Below are 16,728 nucleotides of genomic sequence, written 5' to 3' on the forward strand. Positions count from 1 at the left end.
AAGCCACGGACCAAGTGTCAGTAATACCAAGGACAGTATGAACCATCAGATCACTTCATGTCTAGAATATATCGTGACCGTCGGATTATAAGTTACAAAAGAACATAGTAAAGAAACACACTTTACCTAACTCTACACTAGACCAAGTTATACTTAACTATTTCCTATGTGTCAGAATATCCTAACATCCCCCCTTAAGAACAACTTTGGATAGGATTGAAGGATGTACAAATATGACACAATAGGAGAAGGAAGGAGGCATTAGAGTCTATCGCCCCTTAGTGACAACTTCCTGAACTCTAACCATAAATCGAAGTTTAGTAAACTTTGCCTATGTGAGAGCCTTTGTAAAGTTGTATGCAACTTGATCATCTGTCAAACAATATTGCACTTCAAGAACATGGTCATGAATGAGCTTTCTGATGAAGTGCATGTGTAGTTCAATGTGTTTTCTTCACTAATGTTGGAATGGATCTTTGCATAGTTGAATGGCACTTTGATTATCACACCAAATTGTAGTCGGATGTTATTGTTGAAAGCCAAACTCTGACAGGATCTGATGAAGCCATAGGGCTTCCTTACTAGCTTCTATGGCACCATGATACTCTGCTTCTGCTGAAGAAAGAGAAATGGTACTTTGTTTCTTACAAGCCCCTGTAATAGGTCCTTAACCAAGAGTGAACACATAACCCACAGTAGACATCTGATCATCAAGGTCACCAGCCCAATCTGAATCAGTGAAACCAACCAATAGAGGAGATGCTTTTGCACTCTAATGAATTCGAAACTGAATTGTACCTCGAAGATAAAAAAAAGTATTCTTTTAGCTACTTTCCAATGACTTTCATGTGGGTTTTGCATAAACCGAGCAATAAGGTCAACAACAAAGGAAAGGGCAGGACAAGTATGGGTGAGATACAAATGTTTTCCTACAAGTTGACGGTACAAGGTAGCATCAACTTTAGGGGAAGTACAAGTGACTAAAATTTTGGCTCCAGACTGAAAGGGAGAAGGGGCTAGCTTACAGTCTTCCATGTGAAAATGGCGTAGAATATCACAAGCATACTAGGACTGAGAAAGGGAAATACCTTCCTTGGATTGCAAGACTTGAAGACCAAGAAAATAATGCAAGTGTCCTAAGTCTGCCATTTCAAACTTCTTTTTAAGGGTAGACATCACATGGTTTATAAGGTTGGGATCACTACCAGTAAGGATAAGATCATCAACATAAAGACAAGAATGATAAGAGACGATAAGGGACTTTCCCACTTTCTTGGTGTAGACAGTATTGTCAAAATGACACCTAGAAAAGCGAGTTTCTAAAAGAAAGCTATCCATTTTGGCATACCAAGCCTGAGGGGCTTGCTTGAGACAATAAAGGGATTTATTAAGCCGACATACAAGGTTGGAGTCTGTTTGCATAAAGCCAGTAGGTTGTTCCATATAGATTTCTTCATGCAAGTCCCCATGCAAGAAGGCAGATTTAACATCCATCTGATGGACCTCCCATCTGAAAGAGGGAGCAAGGGAAAGAACAAGGTGGATAGAGTTCATTTTGGAAATAAGGGAGAAGGTTTTAGTATAGTCAATGCCTTCAACTTGTGAAAAACCCTTACTAACAAGATGAGATTTATGTTTAACTTTTCGATCTGGTTCATACTTGGTTCTATAAACCCATTTGCATCTAACAAGATTTCGTTCATTTGGAAGAGTAACAAGATCCCATGTTTCATTTGCCAATAATGAACGATATTCTTCATTCATAGCTGCGTCTCAATCTGGATGGCCTGAAGCTTCTGCAAAGGTGTTAGGATCATAATTCATTGAACCTTGAGCTATTAAAGAAGAGAATCTATCAAACTAATAATGTGTACGTCATTGATCTATAGGATCACCGGCAAGAGCACCTGCTGCTTCCCGAGTAGCATGAACCAATTTTGGAAACTAAGGAGCTGAAGGAGGATCTAGAGAAGGTGGGGGAGGATTATAATCCTCGTATCATCATCTGAAGAAGAAATATTTTCAGAAGTAGAAGGAATAGAGAGAGGTGGCACATCTGCCGAACTAGGCTCGTAGGCTGATATATTTTCAACAAACTTTACATCTCTTCTAATGATAACATTTTTGGACTTAAGTGGAATAAGTCTATATCCTTTGACATCTTCAGAATATCCAACAAAAATAAATTTTTCACTCTTAGGTTCTAAAGCTTTATGTTTCTCATATGGAATATGGGCCCATGCTTCACTTCCAAAAACACAAAAGTGACTTACATCTGGTTTAATTGAGCTCCATGCATCTTTTGGAGTGATATTCTTTAAAACATTAGTAGGAGTGTGATTTACTATGTAATTTGCACAGTTAATTGCTTCTGCCCAAAAATTAAGACTAAGTCCTTTAGATTGAAGCATACAATTAGTTATTTCCTTTAAGGTGTGATTCTTCCTTTTAGCTACACCATTTTGTTGTGGATTATATGGAACAATATGTTGCATTTGAATTCCATTCTTAGTGAAAAAGTTGATGAATTTGTTGTTAACATATTCTCCGCCATTATCAAATCTTAGCTTAAGAATTTGATGTCCAGATTGTTTTTCAACAAAGGCCTCAAAGGCCAAGAACATGTTAAATACTTCACTCTTGAGTTTTAAGAAGTATACCCAAGTGGGTCTGGAGAAATCATCAATGAAAGTTAAGAAATACTTGCAGCTAGAGAATGAAAAAACTGGCAGTGGACCACATAAATCACTATGCACACGCTGTAAAGGGTCTGAGGTGTGCCAAGAGGCAAGTTTTTCAAAAATAACCCGATGATGTTTTCTGAGTACACATCTGGAATGAACACCATCTCTGCAAGATACCATTGGAATACCTGTCACCATATTTTCTTTACATAGATTCCGAAGGGAGCGATAGTTTAAGTGACCATACCACTCATGCCAAAGTTTTCTCACTTCATCATTATGAGCAACAAATTCTGAGGGAAGATTTGATGACCCAAAGTTGTTAAACTTATACAACCTTGTAGAATCATCAGCAATGTGAGTAGCTAAAATTTTTCTAGGATCTCTTAAGTCCTTAATTACAAATTCAAGAAGGTTGCATGATAAGGTTGGAACACATAATACATCATTAAAATGGCCATGGTCTATTAACAGTTCCAGTCCCTACAAAACTAAGAGATCTATCATCACCAACATATATATTTTTGGTGTTACAATCATTTAAAGAACAAAACATGGCTTTGTTTTTGGCCATGTGATAAGAAGCTCTAGAATCAATGAGCCACTCATGAGAATGAGAAGAAGAAGATACATTTAGTGCATAACTAGACTGAGATGCTTGACAACCACATGCAGAAAGTGCTATTCCTGAAGATGAAGTTGAAGTTGAAGAGTTCTCCAAATGGATGTTATGCTTCTTAATTGTTGCTTCCAAGGCTTCCATCTTCTTAAAGCATTTGGATTCAAGTGGCCAACTCAATTACAAAAGTGGCAATGTCTATCAGTCTTCTTCCCTTTGTTTTTATTTACCTTATCATTTTGTTGAAATAATTTTTCATTTTGAGACTAAAATTTCTTAGGACCCTTGTTTGGTTTAGGACCATTCTTTTTAGGATACTACTTCTTAGGATTCTTTGAATTTGGTTGTTGTTCGGTGGTTAAGGATTTCTTAGAAGAGTTTCCAAGATTAAGAAGACCAAGATATAAGAGATTTTCTTGTTCTCTTATTAAAGAATCACAAAAGGCATCAAAAGAGGGGGACTTGTAGTCTTGTCCTTGAGAAATAAAGGCTTCTCTAGTAGAATGGAAGGTGGAAACAAACACAGAGTAGGCTAGTCCCAACTTAGTAAGAATGGAATAGATAAGGCTAACATCTTCTTTCTTAAACTTAACACCTTCCAAGAGAAGTCTAAGGTTCTTGAACTTGGACAAAAAATCTTCAATGGAAGAAAAATTATTGGGGTCTAATGTAAGTAACTCATTTTCGAGTTGATGGGCTCTAATTTCATTTTTAATTCCAAAAACTTTAGTGAGTTGTTTCATTGCTTCATTATGAGTATCAAGTTCTGCGATATGGAATCTAAGGTCTGGAGAAATAGACATCCTTATCAACCCACATTTGATCTTGCCTATTTTCCCATTTGGATTTCTTATCTTCATCTTGAGGTTTGGTTTCTTGGCCTGAGGTTATTTTGTAAAGACCTTTACTTCTAAGTAAATCCACAATGTAGAGCCACCATTGGAAGTAGTTGGTGCTGTCAAGCATAACTTGGCATGGACTTTCCATTTTAATAGAAACTAAAGCTGTAGATGTTGAAACTAAGTGTTCCAATGGAAAAATATTGAAAAATTAGGCTAATTTAAAAAAACGTCTCTGAAAACGGCTTCCGGATGAAGAAGTTATGGCTTTTTCAAGAAACGTTGTTGAAGATGCTGACGAAGTTCGTGAATGTGCGAAAATGAATGATACTGTTATATTTAAAAAAAAATCCCCCCTTTCCAAACTTAATCTAATTAGCTCACTTTAAAAAAAAAAAAAGTTATATGACTCACTTTTATAAATAAGTGAAGGTCACTTTTACAATGGTACTTTATGAGCTACCAACTAAATTGTAACTTACATAAAAGATAAAGAGACTTTAGAATTATAAGTGACTCAATATTTATAATGGATGAGAACACTTTTAGATAAAGTAACTTTAAAACATACATAAAAGATAAAGAGACTTTAGAATTATAAGTGACTCACTATTTATAATGGATGAGAACACTTTTAGATAAAGTAACTTTAAAACATAAGTTACATGTGCTTTTTGAAAAAGTAGCTCAACAAAAAGAAAGTCTTGAACTCAAGACCTCTATTCTCATAAAGTAACTTTGGACCAAGTGAGCTAGTTTAAAAGGTTAGTAATTTTTGGAAAAGAGGAATGGTTTTTTTTCTTCAAGTCACTGAAGCTTTGGGGTGCGTGCTTACTTGAAAATGCTCTTTTTTTCCTACAAAACAAAAGCCACAAAACCCAACATGGACATTAAAAAAAACAAAAAAAAACAAAAACAAAGACAAAAAACCTTACGGCTTCAATTTATCTTTAGCCAATAACTAAATATTTTCCTCAATGTTTCTGATTTTCTGAGATCACACTAATGCACAGTGGAAAAGAGCATATGCATGAGAAAAATAATTCCTTTCTATTTCTGATTTTCCCAGAACACACAGAGTAGTGGGGCAAAGAGCATAAACAGAAATGAAAGGTATAGATCTGGTAATAAAAAACGGAGAGCTAAATAAATGAAAATAAATAGAGAGATGAAAAGCTGGAAATGCAAATAAAGATTGTATACCTCGAGATCTTAAAAATGACATAGCTAGGGCTATTGGAAACCTTTTCACGTGAAAGAAAAGGGGTCCCTCACTAGAACAGAGGCTCCTAACATAATATAGTACTCTCGGCCCAAAAGAAGTCAGAAATAGTAGATCTAGGAAACGACAGTCGGATGCAGTTGTACCGGATTCAGATTTGGATCACCAATTGATCTGAAAATCACTCGTGAGTGACCTCAGTTGATTAATTAATGAATGAAGGTATTACAGACTCATGTGCTGGTGTGTGTGTGTCTATGTTATCTTAGGCAACGGATTGATAAGATTGCAAAATACACAGACACTGGAAAATAGTAAGAGAAACACAGTAAGCAGATGCAAAAACACAACAATTTAATAAGGAGTTCACCCTATCCTCCAGGGCTACATCTCTGGTCCAGCTTTTAGTGGTGGCCTTCTTTTTATTGTGTCTTTGAACAGAGTTTTACAATAAGGAGCTCAATCTGAGTCTCCTGGAACAGATGATACTTAGTAGGGTGGTACATAGATTCCCCAAGCCACTAGAGTGCACAGACTCTTCCTTACCAAGTCTCGACCTCAAATGGTCTTAATGAGATGAGTCTAATTTGGTAATCTATTCCCGATAAATATCCTCATAGGGATCACTCGGACCTCTCAAGCCTTTTGTTTGCTCGGTGCTGCCTTAACTCTGCAGGTCAACTCGGCTCTCTGTTCTCTACTTCTTGCTTCTCACTCACTTATTTTCTTCCTCTGTCTATTCGTTCATGGCTTAAAGCCAATCCATCCTCTGACTGCTCGCTTCCACTTCCGCCCCTTCCGATCACCTGATTTTGTTCACTTGGAGTTCCCTGCCTCTGCGTTATCGTCGTTGTGTAACGTCTCATAGGGAAGTGGCCACTTGTCCTCTTATGAACTGCGCCAGCTCTTTCCTCAAACGGTTCAGTATTTTGATTGCTCTGTGTAATGATTCATCTGCCAACTCAGTGGTCCAATTAGACTTCAATCTTTTATATGCCACAGCTTAATTCTCCCTCTAGATCCAGTTTGTCATTGGGCGCAATCTCTGTTGTTAGTTTTGGAGCCCCTAGATCCTACGGTGTTGGCTCTTATCGTATAGTTGAATTGCTCGGATGTTAGCCCACGATGAGAGGCGGTTTTCTCTCTCATCCACCGGACACACGTCATTTGTTGTATGGCATTGTTGGGTCTCCTGAAAATTCCGCTTACCGCCCACAACACCTCCGATATTCCGCCAGTTTTGGAGCGCGGGACCCGCCTTTCATTTCAGTGTTGTCCCCATGGTTTTCGGGTTTCCCTTGTGACCGAGTGCTTATGTCCAACCCATTTCGAGGGGTTTTTCCCAGCAATGCGTGATTCAGAAACGACCTCCATTTTCCAATCCAGACTTCCTAACTGCTAGTTTGCATCCTATGCGGTCTCCATGGGCCTTGGTCAGCACGCTTTGACCGAGGTCCTCGTCATTCCTTGCTGGCTACAAACTGCCATTGTCAGAGGTCTTCCTGATGGTTCTTTGTTCACAAGTTTCTTGAAGTCTGTCATGATTTGATACAGTCATAGAACTCTAATAATCTTTCTTGGATCCAATTTGGATCATGGCCTTCCCATTGAAAAGGCTTTTGGACCACCAAAAGTTGGCTTTCAAGCATCAACTAAGTGAGGATACAATTGTCTCACTGGTCCAATCTCTATCCATTTTGCACCGCTTGGCTTTTAACCCTTGAGCCCAACTCTGAGGTGCTCAACATCTCCCCTGCGCGTCGTCCTCACCTTCCTCTCCAGAACTGTGTCTTCCTCCAATTCATTAAGATATTCGGGTAACAGGTCATCAATAGAAGGCAATTGACTCTGCTCTTTGGGATCCTCAATTAATGAAGGTTCAAATAGTCTCAAGCAATTTGCATTCACGATTGAGTAGATGTGCATGTAAGCTAGTAGATCAAGGCGAAAATCATTCTCACCAACTTTCTCAAGTATCCTGAAAGGTCCATACTTGATAGGCTTTAGCTTTTACCTTCCCTTGCATCCTGTCCTTTTTGATATACAACGAGACTTGGTCACCAACTTGGAAACTATGCTCCATCCCATGCTTGTCATGCCTTGCCTTGTATTTGGCTTGGATCCTTTTCAGCTATTCCTGTACTGCCTGGTGGATTTCTTGGATTTGTTCAATGAACCTAGTTGCCTTGTCCACATCACTGTGTCCCTCAACTGTGGTGTCTTTACCAAAGACAAAATCCAAAGGAGACCTTGGTGTGAAACCAAAACAGGTCTCAAAAGGAGATCTCTGTGTAGAAGAATGTTTTGCTCTGTTGTAAGCATGCTACACATAACACAAGTGTTCATCCCAAAGCTTAGGATGCTTACTGCAATATCCTCTGAGCAATTGGATCACTGTCCTGTTGACTACTTCGGTCTGACCATTAGTTTGTGGATGAAAAGCTATGCTTTTCTTCAGTTTGGTGTCCATCAGTTCCCACAGACTTGACCAAAACTTCACCACAAATCGGGTGTCTCGATCAGATGTAATGGAAGTGGGTAATCCAAAATCAACCCATACATGTTGAAAGAACAATTTTGCAGTTTGTTTAGCTGTAATATGTTTATTACAAGGTATCAAAATACACATTTTGCTGAACTTATAAACAACAACATACAAATAATCATGACCTTTCCTAGATTCAGGCAGTCCTCCGACAAAATCCATAGAAACACTTTCCCAAGGATGATAAGGTACTAGTAATGGAGTGTACAAGCCTAGTTTTCTATTGTTGGGCTTGCTTTTAGCACACATAGTATCCATCTGACTTGGAAACTATGCTCCATCCGATGCTTGTCATGCCTTGCCTTGTATTTTGCTTGGCTCCTTTCCAGCTATTCCTATACTGCCTGGTGGATCTCTTGGATTTGTTCAATGAACCTTATTGCCTTGTCCACATCACTGTGTCCCTCAACTATGGTGTCTTTACCTGCATTAAAACAAAGAAAAATTTTCATTTATTTTACTATTTTAGTCATTTTAGTGTGGTGCCATTTTACAACAGATGGAAAGTAATTTTGCAAAACCAAAGGAGTTTTTTTTTTAACCACGAGCCATATAACAGAAACCTCTTTTAGTTTATTCACAGGTGTGATGAATTGGGATATGTGACTAGATATTTACAACTCATTTTCACAGATTTAAATTAATTTAATGATTTTATGTTTTAGAGATGATTTTGGTGGCACAGATTATGAGGAATTGGAAACAAATTCCCAAAATTTGAGAGCGTTTTTTCTCCAACATGACCTCATCTACAAAAACCTCTTTTAGTTTTGTAACATGTGTTATGGTTTAAGAGATATGAGTTCATCTTCAACACCTATTTTTGAAAATTTGGTCCAAGTTTAATGTAACTGATTCTATTTTGAAGAAAATGGTTGAGCTAAATTCCCTTAGTACAAGGATGAGAAAATGTATATATTTTATGAATTTCATAGTGTAGAGGTTGGATTTTGGTAGCAAAGAAGCATTTGGATTGTGTAAAGTTTTATTGAATATCATAATAAAGCAGTTTTTGCCCTTTAGGCCTGGGATTCATCACGGTGCTTAAATGTTCAGTATGTTTTTTCTCCTGTAATTCATTTACACATTATGTTTTTCTCCTTTGTTTCAACATTATCTAAGTGATATGTTAGGAATTCATCCATAATGATGCTCCTTTCATGATGATTTTGCTATTAGTTGTAATGGTAGTTTTAGCAGAATTCATCCGTTGTTAGATGCTCTGTTGAGCAACCTCGTTATTCTCTTTCATCTAAAGTTGCTACTGCAGATCCATCCTTTGTTTGATGCCTGCAGGGCAGCGGGCTTTCTCCCTTATACTTCTCACATTTACAATCTTCACTTGGCTGAACATGGCACTTAATTTTCCCCAGGTTTGCCGGCAGAAACTGACATCGATTCCATAATCCAATCACCCTTTCTCTTGTTGTTTTCGACCCAAAACAAATCCAATCAAATCCTCTGAGCTACTATACCTAGCCTAAAATCTATATTTGATTCAGTCATCTCCACTGAGATTGACAAGGAGAGAGCCCTCTCCCAACCTGGTAGGGCTAGCTACCAGGTTAAGCATGGTTTGTGGTTATCCTAGGATTGCCTCCCTTCAGCCTGAGGTTAATCTAGGCTCTAACATAGTGGTGACTCCACTAGGGAAGAGGTGATAGATCTTCTCCGGGAAAGATCATTCAAGTTGCAGTTTTGATTGCTGATGGTGGACAACAGTCAGACACATATGAAGACTAAAACATTCACCTGGCGACTCCAACTAAATCCAGAGATTCCAGCGCTCACTGATCCGTTCATGCACTAAAATAAAATGGTAGGGTATGTGTTAAACCCTATGTTTTGTGAAGTTTTAAAAGAAGTTAGAGATCAGTTAGTGGATATTGAAATTGATGAAGTATTTTTCATTACCATGCTTCAATGTTTGAGATCACCAAAGTTTCCTCCTAAAGCTAAAAATGGTTTCTTTGAGTTAGTTGTTGAAAAATTTGAGAAGGAGATTCAATATTTAAATGATCAGATCCAATCATATGAATTCTGAGATCCCAAAAAGTTCTTGGAAACTCTCCCTCCTTCAAAACAAGAAACAAGAGAGCTGCCCATGGCTGCTTGCACTAACAGTTTGCAGTTGGAGGTCTGTGTTGAGGAGTTAGGGCAGCAAACAGAGTCTGGTTTCTTTGATCCTATTGTTGCATATATGGAGTATTTTTTCAGTTTGAATGATAAGTTAGATTGTCTTTCACACAGCCAAATTCAGTTTGTGCATGGATGGTTGTCAGCATTTACATTTGTGTCCTAGTTGAAGCACTTTCAAACAGCATCTTTGTCACAGTTACTTGAATGGTTGATATGGCATTACAACATCACTTGATCCATTGATTTTGCAGCAAAGTAGGGTAGGTTTGTGTAAATAAATAAGCTGCCAAAGGCAGCATTTCAGTTTGGATTGGTATGAGTTGTTTTGAGTTTGCAATTGTTTGACCATATTTCCCAATGGATGAGGCACTTGGTCTACGGTGTTCTTGACACCTCCAAGGAGCTGCCATCCCCAATAAGGCCGATGTTAGTTCCAGTCTTCGCAGCTTGTCACCAGGGATCAAAATGGGCTCTTACTATGTCTGGTTTTCAGAGATGTTTTGCACATGATCTTCAATGCAAATCATATCCTAAATATTTCCATCAGAAGAAGATCGGAAAAATATTCCAACTGTATATCACACTCCGTACCCAGTTTCTAGATCAAAAGATATGATCGAAATGAATGAGTGATTCTTGGTTATGCATGTTTTGAGGTCAGTTGCTGCACATAGTGACAAGTTTAGTACAAGATCAGTTTCGGAAATAATGGTAAGTAATTTTCAAAATTGAAAGTTTTTTTTTTCCATCACATACAAAATAACAAAAACCTCCTTCAGTTTATGCACAAGTGCTACTATGCGGGATATATGCAGTGATATTTGGAGCCTGCATTAAAACAAAGCAAATTTTTCATTTATTTTACTGTTTTAGTGATTTTAGTGCGGTGCCATTTTACCACAGATGGAAAGTAATTTTGCAAAACCCAAGGAGGTTTTTATTAACCACGAGCCATATAAAAAAAACCTCTTTCATTTTTTTCCCAAGTGTCATGAATTGGGATATGTGACTAGATCTTTACAGATAATTTTCATAGATTTAAATTTTTAATGATTTTCTGTTTTAGAGATGATTTTGTTGCAGAGATTACGAGCCACTGGAAACAAATTTCCAAAATTTGAGAGAGGTTGTTCTCCAAAATGAACTTATATACAAAAACCTCTTTCCGTTTTGTAACAAGTGTTATTTTTTAGAAGATACGAGTTCATCTTCAACATCTATTTTCAGAAATTCGGTCCAAGTTTAATGTAACTGATTCTATTTTGAAGAAAATGGTTGAGCTCAATTCCCTTAGTACAAGGATGAGAAAATGTATATATTTTATGAATTTCATAGTGTAGATTTTGGATTTTGGCAGCAAAGAAGCATTTGGACTATGTAAAGTTTTATTGAATATAAGAATAAAGCAGTTTTTGCCCTTTAGGCCTGGGATTCATCATGGTGCTTAAATGTTCAGTATGTTTTTTCTCTTGTAATTCATTTACACGTTATTATTTTCTCCTTTGTTTCAGCATTATCTAAGTCATATGTTAGGAATTCATCCATAATTATGCTCCTTTCATGATGATTTTTCTGTTAGTTGTAATGGTAGTTTTAGCAGAATTCATCCATTGTTAGATGCTATGTTGAGCAACCTCATTATTCTCTTTCATCTAAAGCTGCTGATGCAGATCCATCCTTTGTTTGATGCCTGTAGGGTAGCAGGCTTTCTCCCTTATACTTCTCACATTTACAATCTTCACTTGGCTAAACATGGCACTTAATTTCCCCAGGTTTGCCGGCAGAAACTGACATCGATTCCATAGTCCAATCACCCTTTCTCTTGTTGTTTTTGACCCAAAACAAATCCAATAAAATCCTCTGAGCTACTATACCTAGCCTAAAATCTATATTTGATTTATTCATCTCCACTGAGATTGACAAGGAGAGAGCCCTCTCCCGACCTGGTAAGGCTAGCTACCAGGTTAAGCGTGGTTTGTGGTTATCCTAAGATTGCCTCCCTTCAGCCTGAGGTCAATCTAGGCTCTAACACCTGATAGGCTTTAGCTTTTTACCTTCCCCTTGCATCCTGTCCTTGCTGATATACAACGAGACTTGGTCACCAACTTGGAAACTATGCTCCATCTGATGCTTGTCATGCCTTGCCTTGTATTTGGCTTGGCTCCTTTCCATCTGTTCTTGTACTGCCTAGTGGATCTCTTAGATTTGTTTAATGAACCTAGTTGCCCTGTCCACATCACTGTGTTCCTCAACTGTGGTGTCTTTACCAAAGACAAAATCCAAATGAGACCTTGGTGTGAAACCAAAACAGGTCTCAAAAGGAGATCTCTGTGTAGAAGAATGTTTTGCTCGGTTGTAAGCATGTTGAACATAACACAAGTGTTCATCCCAAAGCTTAGGATGCTTATTGCAATATCCTCTGAGTAACTGGATCACTGTCTTGTTGACTACTTCAGTCTGGCCATCAGTTTCTGGATGAAAAGTTGTGCTTTTCTTCAGTTTGGTGTCCATCAGTTCCCACAGACTCGACCAAAACTTCACCACAAATCGAGTGTCTCGATCAGATATAATGGAAGTGGGTAATCCAAAATGAACCCATACATGTTGAAAGAACAGTTTTGCAGTTTGTTCAGTTGTAATTTGTTTATTACAAGGTATCAAAATACAGATTTTGCTGAACCTATCCACAACAACATACAAATAATCATGACCTTTCCTAGATTCAGGCATTCCTCCAACAAAATCCATAGAAACACTTTCCCAAGGATGAGAAGGTACTAGTAATGGAGTGTACAAACCTAGCTTTCTATTGCTGAGCTTGCTTTTAGCACACATAGTACACCCTCTTACATATCTAGAAACTGTCTCATTCATTTTCGGCCAATAACAAAATTTTTGCAGTTGTGCAACTGTTTTACTTACCCCAAAGTGGCCTGATATTAGAGAAGTGTGTGCTTCTCGAATTATCTTTACTCTTTTAGTTTGTGGAATGCATAATTTCCCAAAATGGTATAAGAGTCAGTCCTTTACATGATAATCCAATTCTTCTACTCATTTACCTTGACTTAAAGTTGCATATACATCTTTAAAGTCTATATCTTGAGCATATTGTTCAATGTAGCTTTCATGTAACACAGAATTATGCTTAAGTATAGTAGATGCATTTATAATGGGTCTAGATAACATATCTACAACTTTATTGTGTGTGCCCTTTTTATATCTGATGACTAAATGAAACTGTTGTAGAAAACCCATCCATCTATAATGTCTTGATTGCTGCAACTTAGTTTGGGAGTGTAGATGTTGAAGTGGTTGATGATTAGTATGTATTACTGTCTCTTTGCCCATTAAGTAATGTTTCCACTTTTTCACACTCTGTACTAATGCATACAATTCTTTATCATATGTAGGATAGTTAACTACTGCAGAATTAAAAGTCTCAGAATGATAACATATGGGTTTACTGTGTTGTGTCAACACTACTCCCATGGCATAATCACTGGCATCCGTTTGGATCTCAAATAGTATTTGAATATCAGGCAGTGCTAGTACTAGTGTTGTACTAATCTTTTCTTTCAAGGTGTTGAAGGCTTTCTGTTGTTTTCCTCCCCACTGAAACACCTTGTTCAATCCTGTTAAAGCATGTAAGGGAGCTGCAATTAAGGAAAAGTTACAAATGAACTTTCTCCAATATTTTGCTGCTCCTAAGAAGCTCCTAACTTCTGTAGCAGATTTGGGTTTAGGCCCATTTACAATGACTGCCACCTTAGATGGATCTATCTTCAATTCACCACCCCCTACTATATGTCCCAAATAATTCAAAGATGTCTTGCCAAATTCACATTTTGAGAGTTTAACATAAATGTTTTCTCTTTTCAAAACATCTAGTGTCTGCTTAACATGCTTTAAATGTTCTTCCCATGTTTTGCTAAATATCAGAATGTCATCCAGATACACAATAACAAAATCATCAAGAAAAGTTCTGAGTACATCATTCATTAATCTCATGAAAGTAGCAGGAACATTAGTTAAGCCAAAAGGCATAACCATCCACTCATACAATCCCTGCTTTCTTTTGAAAGCGGTCTTCCATGCATCTTGTTCTGCAACTCTGACCTGATGGTATCCACTATGCACGTCCAACTTGGAAAAATAAACAGCTTCTTTCAATTGATCTACAAGATCATCTATGCGAGGAAGGGGATAACGATTTTTTATTGTTATCTTATTCAATGCTCGATAATCAATGCAGATTCTCCACGGGCCATCTTTCTTTCTCACCAAAACGATTGGTGACCCACATGGTGATGTGCTAGGTCTGATGAACCCTTTCTCAAGCAACTCTTGCACTTGCTTCTTGATTTCAGCATTCTCTAAAGCGGACAACCTATACATTCCAATGTTAGGCAATGGAGCATCTTGCTACAAAATAATATCATGCACTATTTCCTTTTTGGGTGGTAGACCTTTAGGTTCTTGAAAAAAGATATCATACTGTGAAACAACTTTTTCTAAATCAGCTTGATGTTTAGCATCACAACCCTCAAACACATTGGTTTTATTAGGTTTCTTTTCCTTTACAACCATCAGTAAGAATTGTTTGCATGAATTTATCATTCATTTCATCTGCCCTGAGTTTATGAGAGTATAATTATTCTTGAGCTTATGAGCTCTTACAAAGTATTCGATTCCATCTTTAACAAGTAAATACTTGTACTCAGCTCTATGGAAAATAGATTTTCTATCGTACAAGTAAGGACTTCCTAAAACAATTCCACATATATCGAAAGGAGTTATGTCTAACTAAACCTCATTTACAAATGCTGACCCAAAAGAAAACTTGAGTTTGCATTATCTAGTCACTTGTAGTTGTGCTTTATCATTCAACCATCCTAATGGGTATGGTTTCTTGTGAGGTGTAGTCACTAATCCCAATTTCTTTACAATTGGTTCAAAAATTAATTTATTCGTGAGCCACTATCAAACAAATTATTATTTTTTGATGTTTGGAAATAACTCGAATATGGAAAAGCTCATGCCTTTTTCTCTCATTTTCTTCATCAATAGTAGATTGTGCAGAATTACTAGTAGATGCTTCAGAATTCTTACCTTTTATACATGTGGCTGCAATAGTTGTTTCATCTCCTGAGTCTGACCCCAAATCTTTCTGAATAGCTACAGCAGTCTTCTTCTTCTTGCCCTCGAACTTCTTAGGTCTCAGTTCCGGATGCAGAATCCAACAATGCTCATCATCATGCCCATCCTTCTTACAGTGAGTGCATGAATCCTTTCTTTTCTGTGCAGTGTTAGCCTTCCTTGCTTTCCATTTCTGTTTTCTTCTCTCCTTATTCTTGCTTGCCATGGGTTGGGATGATCCCCCAACTTCTGGATTTCCATTATTTCCTTTAGCTTCTAGATGAGTAGCTTGAATAGATACCTCATCTATACTAGTGGGATTAAACATGAGGATAGTGTGCCTCATGTAGCTATGTAGACCACCGATGTAATTCAACAAAGTCTCAGGTGAGTCTAATGAGATTCCTAGAATCAATACTCTCTTTCTAAATTCTTGAGTGTATCCTTGTACACTTTGCCCTTTCAACTATCGAAGAGTTTGCCAACTCATCATGGCTTGTTGCATATAGGCCAATGGATAGAACTACTTTTTGATTGCAGAAACAAATTCACTCCAGACAGAAATAGTCTTACCATGTCTCTTCATGTCAGCTTGGGTTTTGCCTTCCCACCAAACTAAGGAAATGCCTCCAAGACATAGGCTTTCCAGCTAAATCTTTCTCTTGTCTGAATCGATACTCTACACTATACAATAAACATCAATTTGTCTAATCCAATTGTCCAACTTTTCTGCATTCAACTCTCCATCATATATAGGTAAATCAAATTTAACATCTAGTTTAATCAAAGATGCCTTCTTTTTATGTTCAGGGCTATTAGGAGGTGTGAGAAATCTTTCTTCTTTCCCTTTTCCTTTTGAGTGGTCATGAAGGAAAGACTCATCTTGTCCTTTGTCTTGTTTGGAGCCTGATGCCTCTTCATCCTTGTCTTTTCTAAAGTCCTTATACATTTCCTCTACCATGGACCTTATGGCTAGGAAACTATCTATGAATTGAGGGTCTGGCCCCATAGAACCTTCCTCTGACATTGTCTTCTAAGGATAGACTCTCCCAATTTCAGGATTAGTTTTGACCAACTCTCTTTGTCTTAATTTGAGATTTGATCTAGTTAGAATTCAACAGCTAAATCCAACACAAGCTTGTCTAACCTTAACAGCCTAAAGGCTCTCATACCACTTGATCTGAAAATCACTCGTGAGTGACCTCAGTTAATTAATTAATGAATGAAGGTATTACAGACTCATGTGCTGGTGTGTGTGTGTCTATGTTATCTTAGGCAACAGATCGATAAGATTGCAAAATACACAGACACTAGAAAACAGTAAGAGAAACACAGTAAGCAGATGCAAAAACACAACAATTTAATAAGGAGTTCACCCTATCCTCTAAGGATGCTTCTCTTGTCCAGCTTTCAATGGTGGCCTTCTTTTTATTATGTCTTTGAACAAAGTTTTACAATAAGGAGCTCAATCTAAGTCTTCTGGAACAGATGATGCTTAGCAGGGTGGTACTTAGATTCCCCAAGCCACTAGAGTGCACAGACTC

Source organism: Pinus tabuliformis, chromosome 8 (genome assembly GCF_031772625.1).
Source record: "Pinus tabuliformis cultivar Carrire ecotype Pingquan chromosome 8, CPIR1, whole genome shotgun sequence".
NCBI classification, from domain to species: domain Eukaryota; kingdom Viridiplantae; phylum Streptophyta; class Pinopsida; order Pinales; family Pinaceae; genus Pinus; species Pinus tabuliformis.